Source organism: Capricornis sumatraensis, chromosome 6 (genome assembly GCF_032405125.1).
Source record: "Capricornis sumatraensis isolate serow.1 chromosome 6, serow.2, whole genome shotgun sequence".
Classification (NCBI taxonomy): Eukaryota; Metazoa; Chordata; class Mammalia; order Artiodactyla; family Bovidae; genus Capricornis; species Capricornis sumatraensis.
Genome location: NC_091074.1, coordinates 53,275,427 through 53,291,256, shown reverse-complemented (window position 1 = coordinate 53,291,256; position 15,830 = coordinate 53,275,427). Strand labels below are relative to the sequence as shown.

Below are 15,830 nucleotides of genomic sequence, written 5' to 3'. Positions count from 1 at the left end.
TGAAGCCTAGCTTGGAGGATTTTGAGCATAACCTTACTAGCATGGGAGATGAGTGCCAACTGTCTGGTACTAAACATTCTTTAGTATTGCTCCTCTTGGGAACTGGGATGAGGAATGACCTTTTCCAGTCCTGCTGGGTTTTCCAAATTTGCTGACATATTGAGTGTCTCACTTTAATAGCATCATCTTTTTAAGATTTTTAAATAGCTCAACTGGAATTCCATCACCTCCACTAGCTTTATTGGCAGCCGTGCTTCCTAAGGCCCACTTGACTTCACACTCCAGAATGTCTAGCTCTGAGAGACTACACCGTTGTGGTTATCCAGGTTATTAAGATCTTTTTTGTACAGTTATTCGATGTATTCTTTCCATCTCTTTTTGATCTCTCTGCCTCTATTAAGTCTTTACTATTTTTTTCCTTTATTGTGTCCATCTTTGGCAGAAATATTTCTTTGATATTTCCAATTTTCTTGAAGAGATCTCTAGTCTTACCCTCTCTGTTGTTTTCATTTCTTTGCATTGTTCATTGAAGAAGGCCTTCTTTTCTCTCTTGCTATTCTCTGGAACTCTGCATTTAGTTGGGTGTAACTTTCATTTTCTCCTCTGCTTTTTGCTTCTCTTCTTTCCTCTATTATTTGTAATGCCTCCTCAGACGACCACTTTGCCTTCTTACATTTCGTTTTCTTTGGGATGGTTTTGTTTGCTGCCTGCTATACAATATTATGGACCTTTGTCCACAGTTCTTCAGGCACAGTTTACTAGATCGAATTCCTTGAATCTATTTGTGACCTCCACTGTATATTCCTAGGGGAATTGATTTTAAGTTGTACCTGATGGCCTAATAGCTTTCCTCGCTTTCTTTAGTTTAAGCCTGAATTTTGCTATGAGGAGCTGATGATCACAGTCAGCACCAGTATTGTTTTTGCTGACTATATACAGCCTTCCCATCTTTGGCTACAAAGAATATAATGTCTGATTTTGGTATTGGCCATTGGGTGATGTCCAGGTGTAAAGTTGGCTCTTATGTTGTTGAAATGGGAATTTGCTATGACCATTGCATTCTGTTGACTGAATTCTGTTAGCCTTTGCCCTGATGCACTTTATACTCCAAGGCCAAACTTGCCTGTTACTCCAGGTATCTCTTGACTTCCTACTTTTGCATTCCAATTCCCTGTGATAAGTAGGACATCTTTTTTTGGTGTCAGTTCTAGGTCTTGTAGGTCTTCTTAGAACTGAGCAGCTTCTTCAGCATCAGTGGTTGGGGCACAGCCTTGGATTACTGTGATGTTGAATGGTTTTCCTTGGAAATGACCGAGATCTCTTTCATTTTTAAGGTTACACCCAAGTGCTGCAATTTTCCCAGGACCACTTATTGAAGAGACTGTCTCTTTTCTATTGTATAGTTTTTCCTCCTTTGTCATAGATTAATTGACATGGGTGCAAGGGTTTATTTCTGGGCTTTCTATCTTGTTCCATTGATCTAATAATATATTTCTGTTTTTGTGCCAGTACTATACTTTTTTGATTACTGTAGCCTTAATAGTATAGTCTGAAGTCAGGGAGCCTGATTCCTCCAGCTCCGTTTTTCTTTCTCAGGATTGCTTTGGCTATTCAGGGTCTTTTGTGTTTTCACAAAACTTAAAAAATTTTTTGTTTCAGTTCTGTGAAAAATGTCATTGGTAATTTGATTGGGATTCCATTGAACCTGTAGGTTGCCTGGAGTATTATAGTCATTTTGACAATATTGATTCTTCCAATTCAAGAACATGGTATATCTTCCCATCTGTTTGTGTCATCTTATGAGATGGTTGGATGGCATCACCAACTCAATGGAGATGAGTTTGAGCAAACTCAGGGAGATTGTCAAGGACAGGGAAGTCTGGTGTGCTGCAGTCCATGGGGTCGCAAAGAATCAGACACAACTGAGCGACTGAACAATTTCTTTCATCAACATCTCAGTTTTCAGAGTACAGGTCTTTTGTCTCCTTTCAGTTCAGTTCAGTCACTCGGTCGTGTCTGACTCTGCGACCCCATGAATTTGCCTCCTTAGGTAGGTTTATTCCTAGGTATTTTATTCTTTTTGATGCTATGGTAAATGGGATTATTTTGTTAATTTCTCTTTCTGACCTTTCATTGCAAGTGTATAGAAATGGAACAAATATTTAAAATTAATTTTTACTGGAGTATAATTGCTTTCCCTGATGGCTCAGATGGTAAAGAATCTGCCTACAATACAGGAGACCCCAGGTTCGATCCCTGGGTCAGAAAGATCCCCTGGAGAAGGAAATAGCAACCCACTCCGGTATTCTTGCCTGGAGAATTCCATGGACAGAGGAGCCTGATGGGCTATAGTCCTTGGGGTTGCAAAGAGGTGGACATGACTGAGTGACTAACACACAATTACTTTATGATGTTTTGTTAGTTTCTTGCTGTACAGCAAAATGAATTAGTCCTATGTATACAAAGATCCCCTCTTTTCCAGATTTTCTTCCCATATAGGTCACCACAGAGCACTGAGTGGAGTTCCCTGTGCTATACGGCAGAGTCTCATTAGTTATGTATTTTATAAATCATAGTGTATATATGTCAGTTCCAGTCTCTGAATTCACCCCACCCACCTTCCCCTCTTGGTAACCGTAAGTTTGTTCTCTTCATCTGTGACTCTACTTCTGCTTTGCAAATAAGTTCATCTCTACTATTTTTCTAGATTCCACATATAAGTGATATTATACAGTGTTTGTGCTTCATTTTCTGACTTACTTTACTCTGCCTGACAGCTTCAGGTCCATGCACATCTCTATAAATGTATTTCATTCTTTTTAATGGTAAGTACTATTCCATTGTGTATATGTATCACATCTTTGCCCATTCCTGTCAATGGACTTTTAGGCTGCTTCCATGTCCTGGCTGTTGTAAATAGCGCTGCAATGAACATCACAGTGCCTGCATCCTTTCAGATTATGGTTTTCTCTGGATATATGCCCAGGAGTGGGATTGCTGGGTTATATGGTAGCTCTATTTTTAGTTTTTTAAGGAACCTCCACACTGTTCTCCAAAGTGATAGTACCAATTTACATTCCTACCAACAGTGTAGGAGGGTTCCCTTTTCTCCACACCCTCTCCAGCATTTATTGTTGATGATGATGGCTGTTATGACTGCTGTGAGGTGATATGTCATTTTTTTGATTTGAAAATGCAACAGGTTTCTGCGTATTAATTTTGTATCTTGCAGCCTTACTGAAATGACTGATGAACTCTCACAATTATCTGGTACCATCTTTTGGATTTTCTGTGTACAGTATCATTTTATCTGCTAACTTCTTTTCCAATTCGGATTCCTTTTTTCTTCTCTGATTGCCATGGCTAGGACTTTCAAAACTGCGTTTAATAAAAGAGGTAAGAGTGGATGTTCGTGTCCTATTCCTAACCTTAGAGGAAACTGCCTTCAGCTTTTCACTGTTGAGTATGATGTTAGCTGTGACTCTGTCATATATGACCTTTATTATATTGAGGTAGGTTCCCTCTGTGCCCACTTTCTGGAGAGTTTTTTACCATAAATGAGCATAGAGTTTTGTCAAAAGCTTTTTTTGCATCTATTGAGATGATCATATGGTTTTTATTCTTCAATTTGTTCATGTGGTATATCACACTGATTGATTTGTGGATATTGAAGAATCTCTGCATCCCTGGGATAAATCCCACTTGATCATGGTGTATGATCCTTTTAATGTACTGTTGTATTCTGTTTGCTAGTATTTTGTTAAGAATTTCTGCATCTACATTCCTCGGTGATATTGGTCTGCAATTTTCTTCTTTGTGGTGTCTTTGTCTGGTTTTGGTATCAGGGTGATGGTGGCCTTCTAGAATGAGTTTGGGAGTGTTTCTTCCTCTTCAATTTTTTGGAATAGTTTCAGAAAGATAGGTGTTACATCATCTCTAAATGTCTGCTAGAATTCACCTGTGAAGCCATCTGGTCCCGGACTTTTGTCTGTTGAAAGTTTTTACTTGTGACTGGTCTGTTCATATCTCCTATTTCTTCCCGGTTCAGTCTTGGAAGACTGTGCCTTTCTAATAAGAATTTTTCCATTTTGTCTCAGTTGTCTATTTTATTGGCATATAGTCGCTTGTAGTGGTCTCATATGATTATCTGTATTTATGTGGTGTCAGATTTAACTTTTTTTTATTTCTGATTTTATTGATTTGAGCTTTTTTTTTGATGAGTCTAACAAAAGGTTTATCAATTTATCTTTCCAAAGAAACAGCTTTTAGTTTCATTGATGTTTTCTATTTTCTTTGTTTCTATTTCATTTATTTCTGCTGTAATCTTTATAATTTTTTCCTTCTAATTAATTTGGATTTTGTTTATTCTTTCTCTAGTTGCTTTATATGTAAGGTTAGGTTGTTTGAGGTGCTTTTCCTTGTTTCCTGAGGTAAGACCGTGTGGCTATAAACTTCCTCTTAGAACTGCTTTTGCTGCCCAAGAGCTCACACTAATGAGTATTCCCTGGGGCCTCCACCAGTGTCCTTGCCCCCCAGTGAGTCAAAGCTGACCCCCAGGCCCTGAGGACACCCTCCAAGACCCACAAGTAGGTCTGGCCTAGGCTCTTATGGACTCACTGCTTTGCCCAGGGTCCCAGTTGACGTGAAACCTGTGTGCACCCTTCAAGAGCAGAGTCTGTTTCCCCCAGAACTCTGGAGATCCTGCACTAAAGCCCCACCGGCCTTTAAAGACAAATGCCCTGGGGGCTCCTCCTCCCGCTGCCAGAACCCCAGGCAGGGGAGCCTGAAGTGGGGCTTAGAACTCTCACTCCTGTGGGAGAACCTCTACGATATATTTATTTTCCAGTCTGTGGATCACCCACTGGTATGTGATTTGATTTTGTTGCTAATGTGCCCCTCCTACTATCTTATAGTGGCTTCTTCTTTATCTCTTGGTGTAGAATATATTTTTTGGTAGATTCAAGTCTTTTTTGTCAATGGTTGTTGACCAGCAGTTAGTTGTGATTTCGGTGTTTTCATGAGCGAAGGCGAGCAAGTCCTTCTACTCTGCCATCTTGTCTCTCATTCCACTGGAATTTTTTTTTTTTTAAACTGGAGGGTCTTGTTGCAGATTCTGTAAACTTCATTAAACACCCACTCTCACCCTCAGGGTACAAGGATGTCAAAGTTGGTGAGAACTGCCAGTTCTATACCCATGTTGTAATGTAATCCTGGAATGACATGTTTGGTTACCTGAAAGTATCCATTTATAACCCTAATAAAACAAGGTGGCCTGAAAGGTCTTTAGGTCATAAGCAGTATCTCCCTGATGATAAACTTGGCCACAATGAGAAGAGGTGATTTTGTTATCTCATATTTAGTATGAAGTGTGCAACAATTTTCCTTTCTCCAAATTATAATCCACAAATCCTTTATTAGCCATCAGTGAAGAGACAAAGTATCAGCTGTCTATCTATACTGGGAAGAAACTCATAGCTTGAGTTTATTCTTCAAAATATGGTACATGTAGGATCCCCTCCAGCTCTCCAACAGAGATGGGCTCTTCAGGTATTACTTCCCCAAACACTAGCAACTTCTTCTGAGGTACTGGAACTCAACCCTCTCCTCACCTGATGGCTTCGGAAGTAGAAACAGGAACTGGTGCTTTGGTGGGAGAACCAGCCATATCTCAGGGAAGCAGGGACAGACAGAATGACACTGAGCTCTTGCCATCAACTGCTCGTGTGCACATGTGCGTCATCGTCTGTCCACACAGATGCCAGGGTTCCCCAAGCATGTGACACTGAGAAACCGCGATGTTTTAAATTCTGAGACCCGAAGGAAAGGGTGTGCTAACGGCTGGTGTGAAAGGAGTATTTAGGTCTTTCCATGGCCTAAGTCCTTAGCATTGTTTATCCACATATGTGGGTGTGTGAGAGGTTCGTGTGTTTATTTCCACTTAAGCTCAGGTACTTCTGTGACTGAAACTGTACAATGCACACAGAGGAACACAGCAAAACAGAAGTAGTCTGTTTGCTAAACACAAAGCCCCTTCTGAGGGTGGACCCCACTGTGGGGCAGCCAGGTTACCCCAGGGGTCCCCCTGAAGTAGATCACTTCATGATGGGCTAAGTTTCTGGAGGGTGACTTTTTAGAGTGCTGTGCCGAGGGTGTCAGGAGTGAGACGTTCCTCTTCCGAGGTCTCACTTCTAGGCTCATTTCCATCCCTCCCTTTTTTCCTGAAAGAAACACATACACACCCTCAGCCTACTGTTTAAAAGGCATATTTAGCCAAGAGAATTTCGTAAGATCTGGAATGTGCTGTGAGGGGATTTAAGGGCAGAGCTGAAACAAGGCAGAGTTTCAGGACTGTCAGACTGGCTAAGATGACCACACTAAATAGTCCCTGAGGTCTCACTGTTCCAAGAGCTCCTGACCTTCATGGATGGTGTTCTTTTTTAACTACAGTTGCCTCACAGTTCAGCCCCAGGGTCCCACGGAAGCATGATTTTTTCCTCTCTGGGGTCCAAGGGCAGCCCCATTCTGATTTTAAATTGAAACTCTTGGCCAAAATACCCCTGAGGAAAAAACTGATTTCCTCTGCAGGCTATCATAGGTGGCAAGTCCCTTATTTATTTCCTTTTCCTGTTCCAAGCCCCTCTTCCCTAGCCCTGCTTCCTTCTGTTCCTATCTCACATTCTTCTTCTTTTGGCCAATGTTCTCCCTGTTGCCATGAGAGCACCTACCAAGGCATTCTGCCTCACGCCCTTCATCTGAGTCCAAACTCTGCATTGCCACAATCACACAAGAAGCTCCACAGGGTCTCACCCCTCTCATCCCCTGGGGCCCGGTGTCCCCTCCTTCTCTGGGGTCACCGGATTGCCTTCTCAAAGACGCTTGAGTTTCTGAGGAGTCACCGTGTACTCTGGAATTTTTCTTCAAACATCAGGTTCTGTGTTTTCATTTTATCATATTCATATCTGCCTCGTGTTAGGATACTTCACAAGGTGTGATCACTTGGAAATAGATTGGAGTAGGAGATTTCTCTTTGAACAGCAGCAGCGGGTGTCCAAAAGCTCACCATTTTTTAAAGGAGGTGAACAAGTACAGACACCAGTGCTGTAGGAATCAGGACAGTCTATGTATGGAATTCAATCCACTGCTATGGGGTTTTTACAGGTAGGAAGCTTCCTCCCAGCTGTTTCTTACCTTAGTACTTAAAAAAAAAAAAAAAAAAAAGACTCAGACTCAGGGGTGAAATGATTCTTTCCCAAGAACCAGGGACTAAAGGGCCTTAATTGAGAAGCCTTGAGGCAAAAAGTGGACTTGGAATGACCTTGGAGGGTACGTACAATTTGGAAGAAAACTAGCACGTTGTGCCGATCATGTAGAATGTTTGTTGAATCCCGAGTGCTGGCAGCACATGGAGTCCCAGGCCTTCTGCCAGCCTCCAATGCCCTATCAAAGTGTTCCACACCAGCCAGCAGATAGATTACTGATAAGATGAGAACAGACCCAAGATAAACCTGGCACTGATTCCGGGTGTCTCGAGGGATGGATTTAGGATTATGGCCTCTCATTTCAAAACTGTTAGTATAGCAGCAATATTTTAACACAGTTCCCGGCCTGATGGATTTGTTTTCCAAAGACCTAAGAGAAGCTGGAGGACAGCAGTGATTTATGTGGCTGACAGTTCTACATTGGACTTTACAGTGAGTGTTGCTAATTGTAAATCGAAATGGTTATCTTATTATCTAATGTATCACAGAGCCCTGGGGCTGCAACTGAATTCACTCTGGAGAATGTGGGGACTAGCTTCATTCAAAAGGGAGCACTGCCTTGGGACGAGGCCACTGGTTTTTCTCCCTGTGCAGAAGACAAGGGTGAGCTGCCAGAGACGCCATAGCCAGAGGCTGCATCTCTACCAGGCCTTTCCCTTCCATCACTTTTCTTGGTACCATTTTTTTCTTCACAAAAACACAGTGGCCGGCATGGATTGCATTGTCTCTCCCAGTTCCCCTTGGCCTATTCATATGTTCAAGCTTTAACCCCCAGTACTACAGGAGTAAGGGAGTTAAAGTAAGGTCATTAGGACTGGCCCTGATTAGATATAACTGAGACGCTTATAAAAAGGGGGAAATTTGAATACACAGGCACACAGAAGGAAGACACAGGGAGAAAATGGCCATCCACAGGCCAAGAAGAGAAGCCAGAAAGAGCTCATCCTCTTACAGCCCTCAGAAGGGATGAACCCTGCCAACACCTTGACCTTGAACTTCTAGCCTCCAGAACTGTGAAACAACACATGCAGTTCTGTTGTTTATACCACCCAGTTTATAGTACTTCGTTATGGCAGCCCTAGGAAACACATACAGTACTATTACTGGGATTTAGAAACTTGTTTTTGTTTTTTAAATAAGGACCTATATTTGAATTTTATTATGGTGGTGCTAGTGGTAAAGAACCTGCCTGCCAAATCAGGAGACTCATAAGAGACACGAGTTCAATCCCTGGGTTGGGAAGATCCCCTGGAGGAGGAAATGGCAACCCACTCCAGTATTCTTGCTTAGAGAATTCCATGGACAGAGGAGCCTGGCGGGTTATAGTCCATAAGGTCACAAAGAGTCAGACACGACTCAAGTGACTTAGCACTCACACATACTTAACCGTATTGGGAGCTACCACAAAAGCTATAGTCCTCTGCGGGTAGAGTGGCTGTAAAGAACAGCCTGTCCAAGACTGAAAATGGAAAAAAGGCTTTTTTTCACCCCATGTTTGTTGATACTTCGTTAAAGATGCTGCCTAAGCAGTGAAAAGGATTTTTCTGTGTTTAACCCCCAAATTGCCGTAGGGTTTACAAAGAGGCTCAAGTGTATCTGGCCTTGATGGATGAGAAGGGCATGCTAGGATCCTAGGGAAAATTAGCACCTTCATTTTTTCTGTCTGATTGTAATGCAGCCTCCACTCCAACTTGAAAGGTGGTAGATGTCTGTCAGAGGGAAATACCTTTGCTGTTTGAAGGATGTACCCCTGCCAAACGTGGGTTCACAGCGCCGAGAGGCTGCCATAAAGTAAGTACAGGGAGTGGAGACAGTCCTCCGAGCCTCACACTCGCACTTAGATTTCAATTCCAGGACCTTAATCACTCCTTATCCGGGTTGGTCAGAGGCACCTTCCTACCACTAGGTGGCAGTAGTGTCTGCTGCAGGAACCCAGTCCCATATCCAGTTCATAAATGAAGGTTCACCTTAGAATCTAGTGCATTTTTCCTAACTGGCCAACCATCTTAGGGGCTCTTAGGGGGGAACTTTCCCTTCCATTTAGCACAGAAGGATTATAGGGTGTTCAGAGCTGAAGGTCCCTGTCGACAAGCTGACTGGTCTCAGCCCTGGATGTGTGGGGAGCTTTTAAAAATACCAGTGCCCTGCTCCATCCTCAGCGATTTTATTTCTAACACACAGTATGTCCCCAACATGTGACTGTATCTATCAATACATTCATTCACCTGATACCTTTTGCGAGCAGTCCACAATAATTTGGAAACATATATCCAACCTTACTTCCCTGGTGGCTCAGATGGTAAAGAATCTGCTTGCAGGACAGGAAACCTGGGTTTGATTGCTTAGTTGGGAAGATCCCCTGGACAAGGGAATGGCAACCCACTCCAGTATTCCTGCCTGGAGAATTCCATGGACAGAGAAGCCTGGTGGGCTACATTCCATGGGGTCACGGAGAGTCAGACACGACTGAGTGACTGACACACACACACACACGGTATGTGTGCCCTTTCACATGTCCTCAGTAAGGTGGTGTAGTTGGTTGACTACTGTCCCCTGAAAATTCACATCCACCTGGAGCCTTGAAATGTGATCGTATTCAGAAATACGGTCTTAGCAGATATAACTAGTTAAGATGAGGTCGTCTGGTATTAGCTGCTACTGCTAAGTCGCTTCAGTTGTGTCCGACTCTGTGTGACCCCACAGACGGCAGCCCACCAGGCTCCCCCATCCCTGGGATTCTCCAGGCAACAACAACACTGGAGTGGGTTGCCATTTCCTCACTTCTGCTCACTTTTCCCATTCCTCCTCAGGTCCCAAGAGTGTGAATGGTATGAGGGACAGCCCAGCTCATGAGGTCCCACGGATATGATTTAAACTTACTTTCCCTAAAGTTTTCATTTCCTAAATTCTCCTTTTGAATTTGCTTTTTTTGTTTCCAGAAGGCTCAGGGCCTGGTAGACCCCAGGTTCATACCATTAGAATCTGTTCTACAAACACACTCTTCCCAAGAATTGAAAAGGCTTATTAGGAGACTAGCAAACACTGGTTTCCTATGATGAGGGAGAAGATGGAAATAGAAAGCAGAGAAGCGACAAGAAGATTCTGGAGGGAGTGGGGAAGGAGAGAGAGCCTGGTGTTGAGAGGTAAAGACAAAGAATAACAGGGGTGCCCAACGAGGGCCTGGATGAATAGCAACCTTAGGTGAGCTTGAGAGCAAAACCAGCCTTGAGAAAGGTGGAAATCAAGCTGGCCTGTAAGGCCACAATTCACTATAAAGCCAGGACAAAAAGAAAAAAACTACCATAGCTCTGCAATCTGTCATCCAATTAACTGTGGGCCTAATTTAACTGGAAAGCCAGTATGCCTTCATAACTCCAATTCCCTAAGCTAATCCTTAAACAGCAGTTTAATGCCGTTTGCTAAAAAAAAAAAAAAAATCCTACAGAGACCTAATCCAGACTGACGGGTTGCCTCATTAATTTGAAGCTGGCGTCACTCTTGTTTGAGGACGAATCCTTTCTAGGTGCCGTGGGGTGCAGGCAGTCAGATCCATTTTGTCAGCTTTTCCACCTGTCTCAGAAATATTATTTGGTCAGTGACTTAAAAGGATCAAACCCTCTTTGAAAAGGGTCCTATTTTTTGCCCTTTCTGAAATCTCTTCCTTTCTCAACCTTGTGGTCAGACGGTAGAAGAAACTGGCATTCTGGTCAAACATCTTATAAACCAAAGGCAGCCACTGCCTCTCTCTTCCTATTTTGATCACACTAAGACCTACCAGAAATGTTGCGGCATCTCTGGTTGGTAGGGATGCTAGCTCTCTGCTGAGAAGCCAACAGAATTGCCACCATTTCAAATAAACGTCCTTTGCAGCCAGTGCTGGCTCAGGCAAGGAATGATTCCAGAGAGCCGACGCTTCACATACAAGTCATTAACGTCAGCGTCAGGAAAGTCAAGTCCAGAAATGCAGTGTCTCTCGCCAAAAAGTTCCACTGAGTTTTCTAGGACCCCTGTGACCTAATTTAAAATGTCTTTTTTTCCTCAAGCTTTTTTTTTTATAGATAATAGTATGATAAGCTGTTAATTCAATCATTTTCGCTTCTCTGCCACCCTTCGTCCCATGATTAAAGAGTATTATTAACCACCCTGAAGACATTAAATAACCAAGCTGTCTGACAGCTGCATATCAGAACACTAATTGCCAATAGTGGCATGGCTAAAAAAAAATGGCTTAACTGTTTCTTGGCCCTCAGCTGTTTTTGCATTTCAGCCATCGTGCAGAAACACACATCTGGATGATAGGATATATTATTGGGAGGCTGTTAATACGTAAGGTGCAAAGCAAAACGGGCATGAAGACTGAATAACAGAAGCAAGAAAAATGTTATTTTGTGGTAGCCCTCTTTCACTTCTCTATTATTTAATAAAGCAGTTCCATTATCTCCTACCTACCCATCCATTCCCAGTTAGTCATAAAAAAGAACACTCTCACCCACAACATTTTTCAGCTGCACTGCCTTCGTTGGTTGTTCCTCTTTGCACTAACACCAAATGACAGCTACCATGATCAGTTGCCTTAGAATATCGGATGATTCAAAAAGCAGAATCGGGCCCTATTATGAAGACGGCATGATTGGCCATTTAAAATCAAGAGCCTGTTCATCTCTGCTGTATTCTTTTAAATACTCCAATCTGTGTCATCAACTCAAAATTCAGGGGAAAACATCTCTTTGGTCATTGGACAGAATCTTAAAAAACACAATGATGTAATTTGAAAATGAATCAGATAGCCTGGAACTACAGGGTGAAGGTGAACGGCCTTTTTCCAAGAAATAACTAGGAGCATGGAACCTGAACCAAATGCTTGAATAAGGATAATGGAACAACTAGCAGCCATTTAAGGTAACCTATCCTTTTAATTTTATGTCAAACTACTGGAAAAAGCAGAATAGCTAGCCTAATTTACATGCACATAATGGGATGGATCTTTTTAATTTGAGGCTAATTGCTTTACAGTGTTGTGGTGGGCTCTGCTGTACAACAGCGTGAATCAGACATAAGTATACATATATCCCCTCCCTCCTGAGCCTCCCTCCAACCCTGACCCCATCCCACCTGAGCAGGTTGTCCCAGAGCACTGATCTCAGCTCCCTGTGCTCTATAGCTGCTTCCCGCTAGCTTTCTACACGTGGTGGCATATACATCAATGCTACTGCCTGCAAACAGGTTCATGAGTATCATTTTTCTAGATTCCGGATATATGTGTTAATATACATTTTTCTCTTTCTGACTTAACTTCACTCTGTATAACAGACTCTACATTCATCCACCTCACCACAACTCACTCAAATTCATTCCTTTTAATGATTAATATACTACTGTATATATGTACCACAACTTCTTTATCCATTCATTTATTGATATAATCTAGACATCTAGGTTGCTTCCACGTCCTAACTGTTGCAAATAGTGCTGCAATGAACACTGGCTTATATGTGTCTTTGAATTATGGTTTTCTCAGGGTATATACTCAATATTGGTATTGCAGGGTCATATGGTAGATTTAGTCCTAATTTTGTAAGGAACCTCTATAGTCTTCTCCATAGTGGCTGTATCAATTTACATTCCCACCAACAGGGCAAGAGGGTTCCCGTTTCTCCACACCCTCTCCAGCGTTTATTGTTTGTATATTTTTTTGATAATGGCCATTTTGACCAATGTGAGGTGATACCTCATTGTAGTTTTGATTTGCATTTCTCTAATAATGAGTGATATTTATAAGTGCATCTTTAAAAAGGAAATTTCTTATGTTGTCTGGTGTGCATAAATCATTTGAGTTTAAATTATATTTTAAAGAGATGTAAACAGTATTGTCCATTAGTATATAAATAGTAGCACTAGCAAGTGGTAGCACAACCAATAACTCTTAAAGGAGGAGAAACATTATAAGAAAAATTTATGTTTGGTTACAACACCTAGTATAATATCACCACAAAAACGTTCAACTGCCCTTTCAGTAAAGATGGCTATGATTAAGAGGATTCTAATCAGGTCAAGAGGAAGGAGAGACAAAGACGTTGGCAAGATTGGTTTTCCTTTCTGATGCTTTTCTTCGCCATCCATTCTTTTCATAGTGCGGAGGCAAATGAAAATATTGAAGGAAAAAAAAAAAAAAAGAAAATATTGAAGGGAGGGCAGTTAATTGTGTCCTCTCAGATTGGAAGAGCATGCAAAATAATCTCCAGAGTGAAAACACACCCTAGAAATATAAGTTAATGGTGCAGAATTTTCTGAATGTGTTGCCACAAAAGTTGAAATACTGTGAAGGTTGACGGTAGAATGTGTGATGAAACTGCAATATGAAAAAACAGCTTGTAGCTATTCTGAGGGGAAAAAAAACACCTTATTTCTGGAACTTCTTGTAATTTAGAATAGGCCACGGGCAGTCAGAGCTGGAAGGGGTCTTAAGAGGTGATTTAATGATCCATTTCATAGATGAGAAAACTAAGGACCAAAAAGGGTGATTAATTCACCATCAGTGATTAATGAGAGGCAGAGATAAGCATAGAATCTCAGTGCCTATTTCTAATTAATTCCTGTCTCATTTGGTTCTGCACAAGTAGAAGGGAATAAGATAAAGTACTAGAACAACGGTGTGGGAGACCAGTTCTGGGGATCCATGAGGTCAAACTATTTTCCTGTTGATACTAAGATGTTATTTGCCTTTCTCATTCCCTCTCATGGGTGCACAGTGGAGTACAGTCACATGCCATATCATGCCAGATCAATGTAGAAGCAGACATCCAGCTTCTTACAAGAGGGATTGCAAAAACATAAAATAGTGCCACTCTTTTCACTAAGCTTATTTTCGTTCTGAAAAATAGAAACTTTCATAAAAATACATTTAACATTTTAATAGTTGTTTCAAATCAATATTTTTGAAATTTCTCATTTTAATTTTAAAAATACAAAATATTGATAGATGTAATCCACATATACAAAAGCTATCTGGGATCCTCAACGTTTAGAATATGAAGGGATCCAGAGATCAAAAGGTTTAGGAACTGAGGCAACAAAAACTTAAAAAAATAGAAAGGATGAAAGAGGAATTTTATAAAAACTAAAAATCCTCACTCCTCCCTTTTTGGATCCACTTCTTGCCTTCATTAGGAGCATGATTCCAATGAGATGGATGCATCAACCAGGAACAACTGCAGTGATAGGGGCTTCATGGATAATATTACAATGATGGGGGCTTAGGCAGGAGCTGGATTTGAATTTTGGCTCTGCCACTTAAAAGTTCTGAAAACTGATCCGTTAAGCCCCAGGTTCCTCATCTGCATGAATGGAGGCAAGTAGAACACCTACCTTATGAAAGGGTTAGTGTAAGAAAAGCATTGGTATAATGCCTGCCTATGGTATGTACCCAATTTGGCCATTATAATTATTGTTCAAAATACTATGCTATGAAAACCTACTGAATGGGAGAAGGCATCTGCAAATGATATGTCTGATAATGGGTTAATATCCAAAATATATAAATAAGTCATACAACTCTCTCTCTCTATATATATATATATGAAACCTGATTATTTATATATACATTATGTTATATGTGTATATACATATAAACAATCTGATTGTTTATATATATAAGCAACCAGGTTAAAAAATAGGCAGAGGACCAGAATAAGCGTTTTTCCAAAGACCTATAGATGGCCAACAGACATATGAAAAGAGACTCAACGTCCCTAATCGTCAGGAGAATGCAAATCACAACCACACACCTGTCAGAATGGCTGTTATCAAGCAGCCTTGTGAGGTAGGTGTTCATTCCCTCTTTTGGTCAATAAGAGCACAAAGAGTTGCCAGAGCTACACCGAGTCCTTGCTCAAAACCTGCCAACCTCTACCTTCAGTAGGAGTTAACATAAATCTTTTAAGTCACAGGATCAAGAGATAAGAAAGGAAGTTATAAGGAGAGAAGCAAAAACCAAAAACCCAGATGGAACCAGCAGGGACCAAGATGATGATAAATCTGACCTCAGACAGACCCTGAATCTCATTAAACACTGATTTTACTACATTAGTGAATTAAGTGACATACCCACTGGTGGTCACAACTGGAAATTAAGGACCAAAAAGGATAAAAAGAGTGGCACCCTACTCCCTCAAAAATCCCTGTCCCTTCCCACATAGACTATTGCACATGCCTCCACTCAGCTTCATCTCATCCCTCCACCTTTTGTCTTTACTCTCTAAAATCAAACCCTTCTCACCACACGGGGGAGAAGCTGACCTGTGAACTATATTCTCACCTCTCCATTCTTCTGCCATTGAACAAGGTTTGCACTGCACTGATCTCAGCTTTGGCTTCATTATTTGGCTACATGAACCCACATACCCCCACACAAGTGGATACAATTGAGTCAAAATAGATGTTAGTTTGTGAAGAATGACACCAAGGTGCCCCAGTTGGCTTCAACAATAGGGGATTTGCTCTCATTACATATGGTGATTTAGGATTTTATCCTCAATATTCTTCCGTGTGCTGTTCTATAAGAACTGTGGGATG

General features: G+C 41.4%; 1 protein-coding gene across 1 annotated transcript in view; it reads right to left on the bottom strand.

The window, feature by feature from the left end:
• The window catches only part of PIP5K1B (phosphatidylinositol-4-phosphate 5-kinase type 1 beta), a 357,761-nt gene that overhangs the window by 6,974 nt on the left and 334,957 nt on the right, over window positions 1-15,830 (bottom strand). The gene's annotated exons all lie outside the window — the stretch shown is intronic.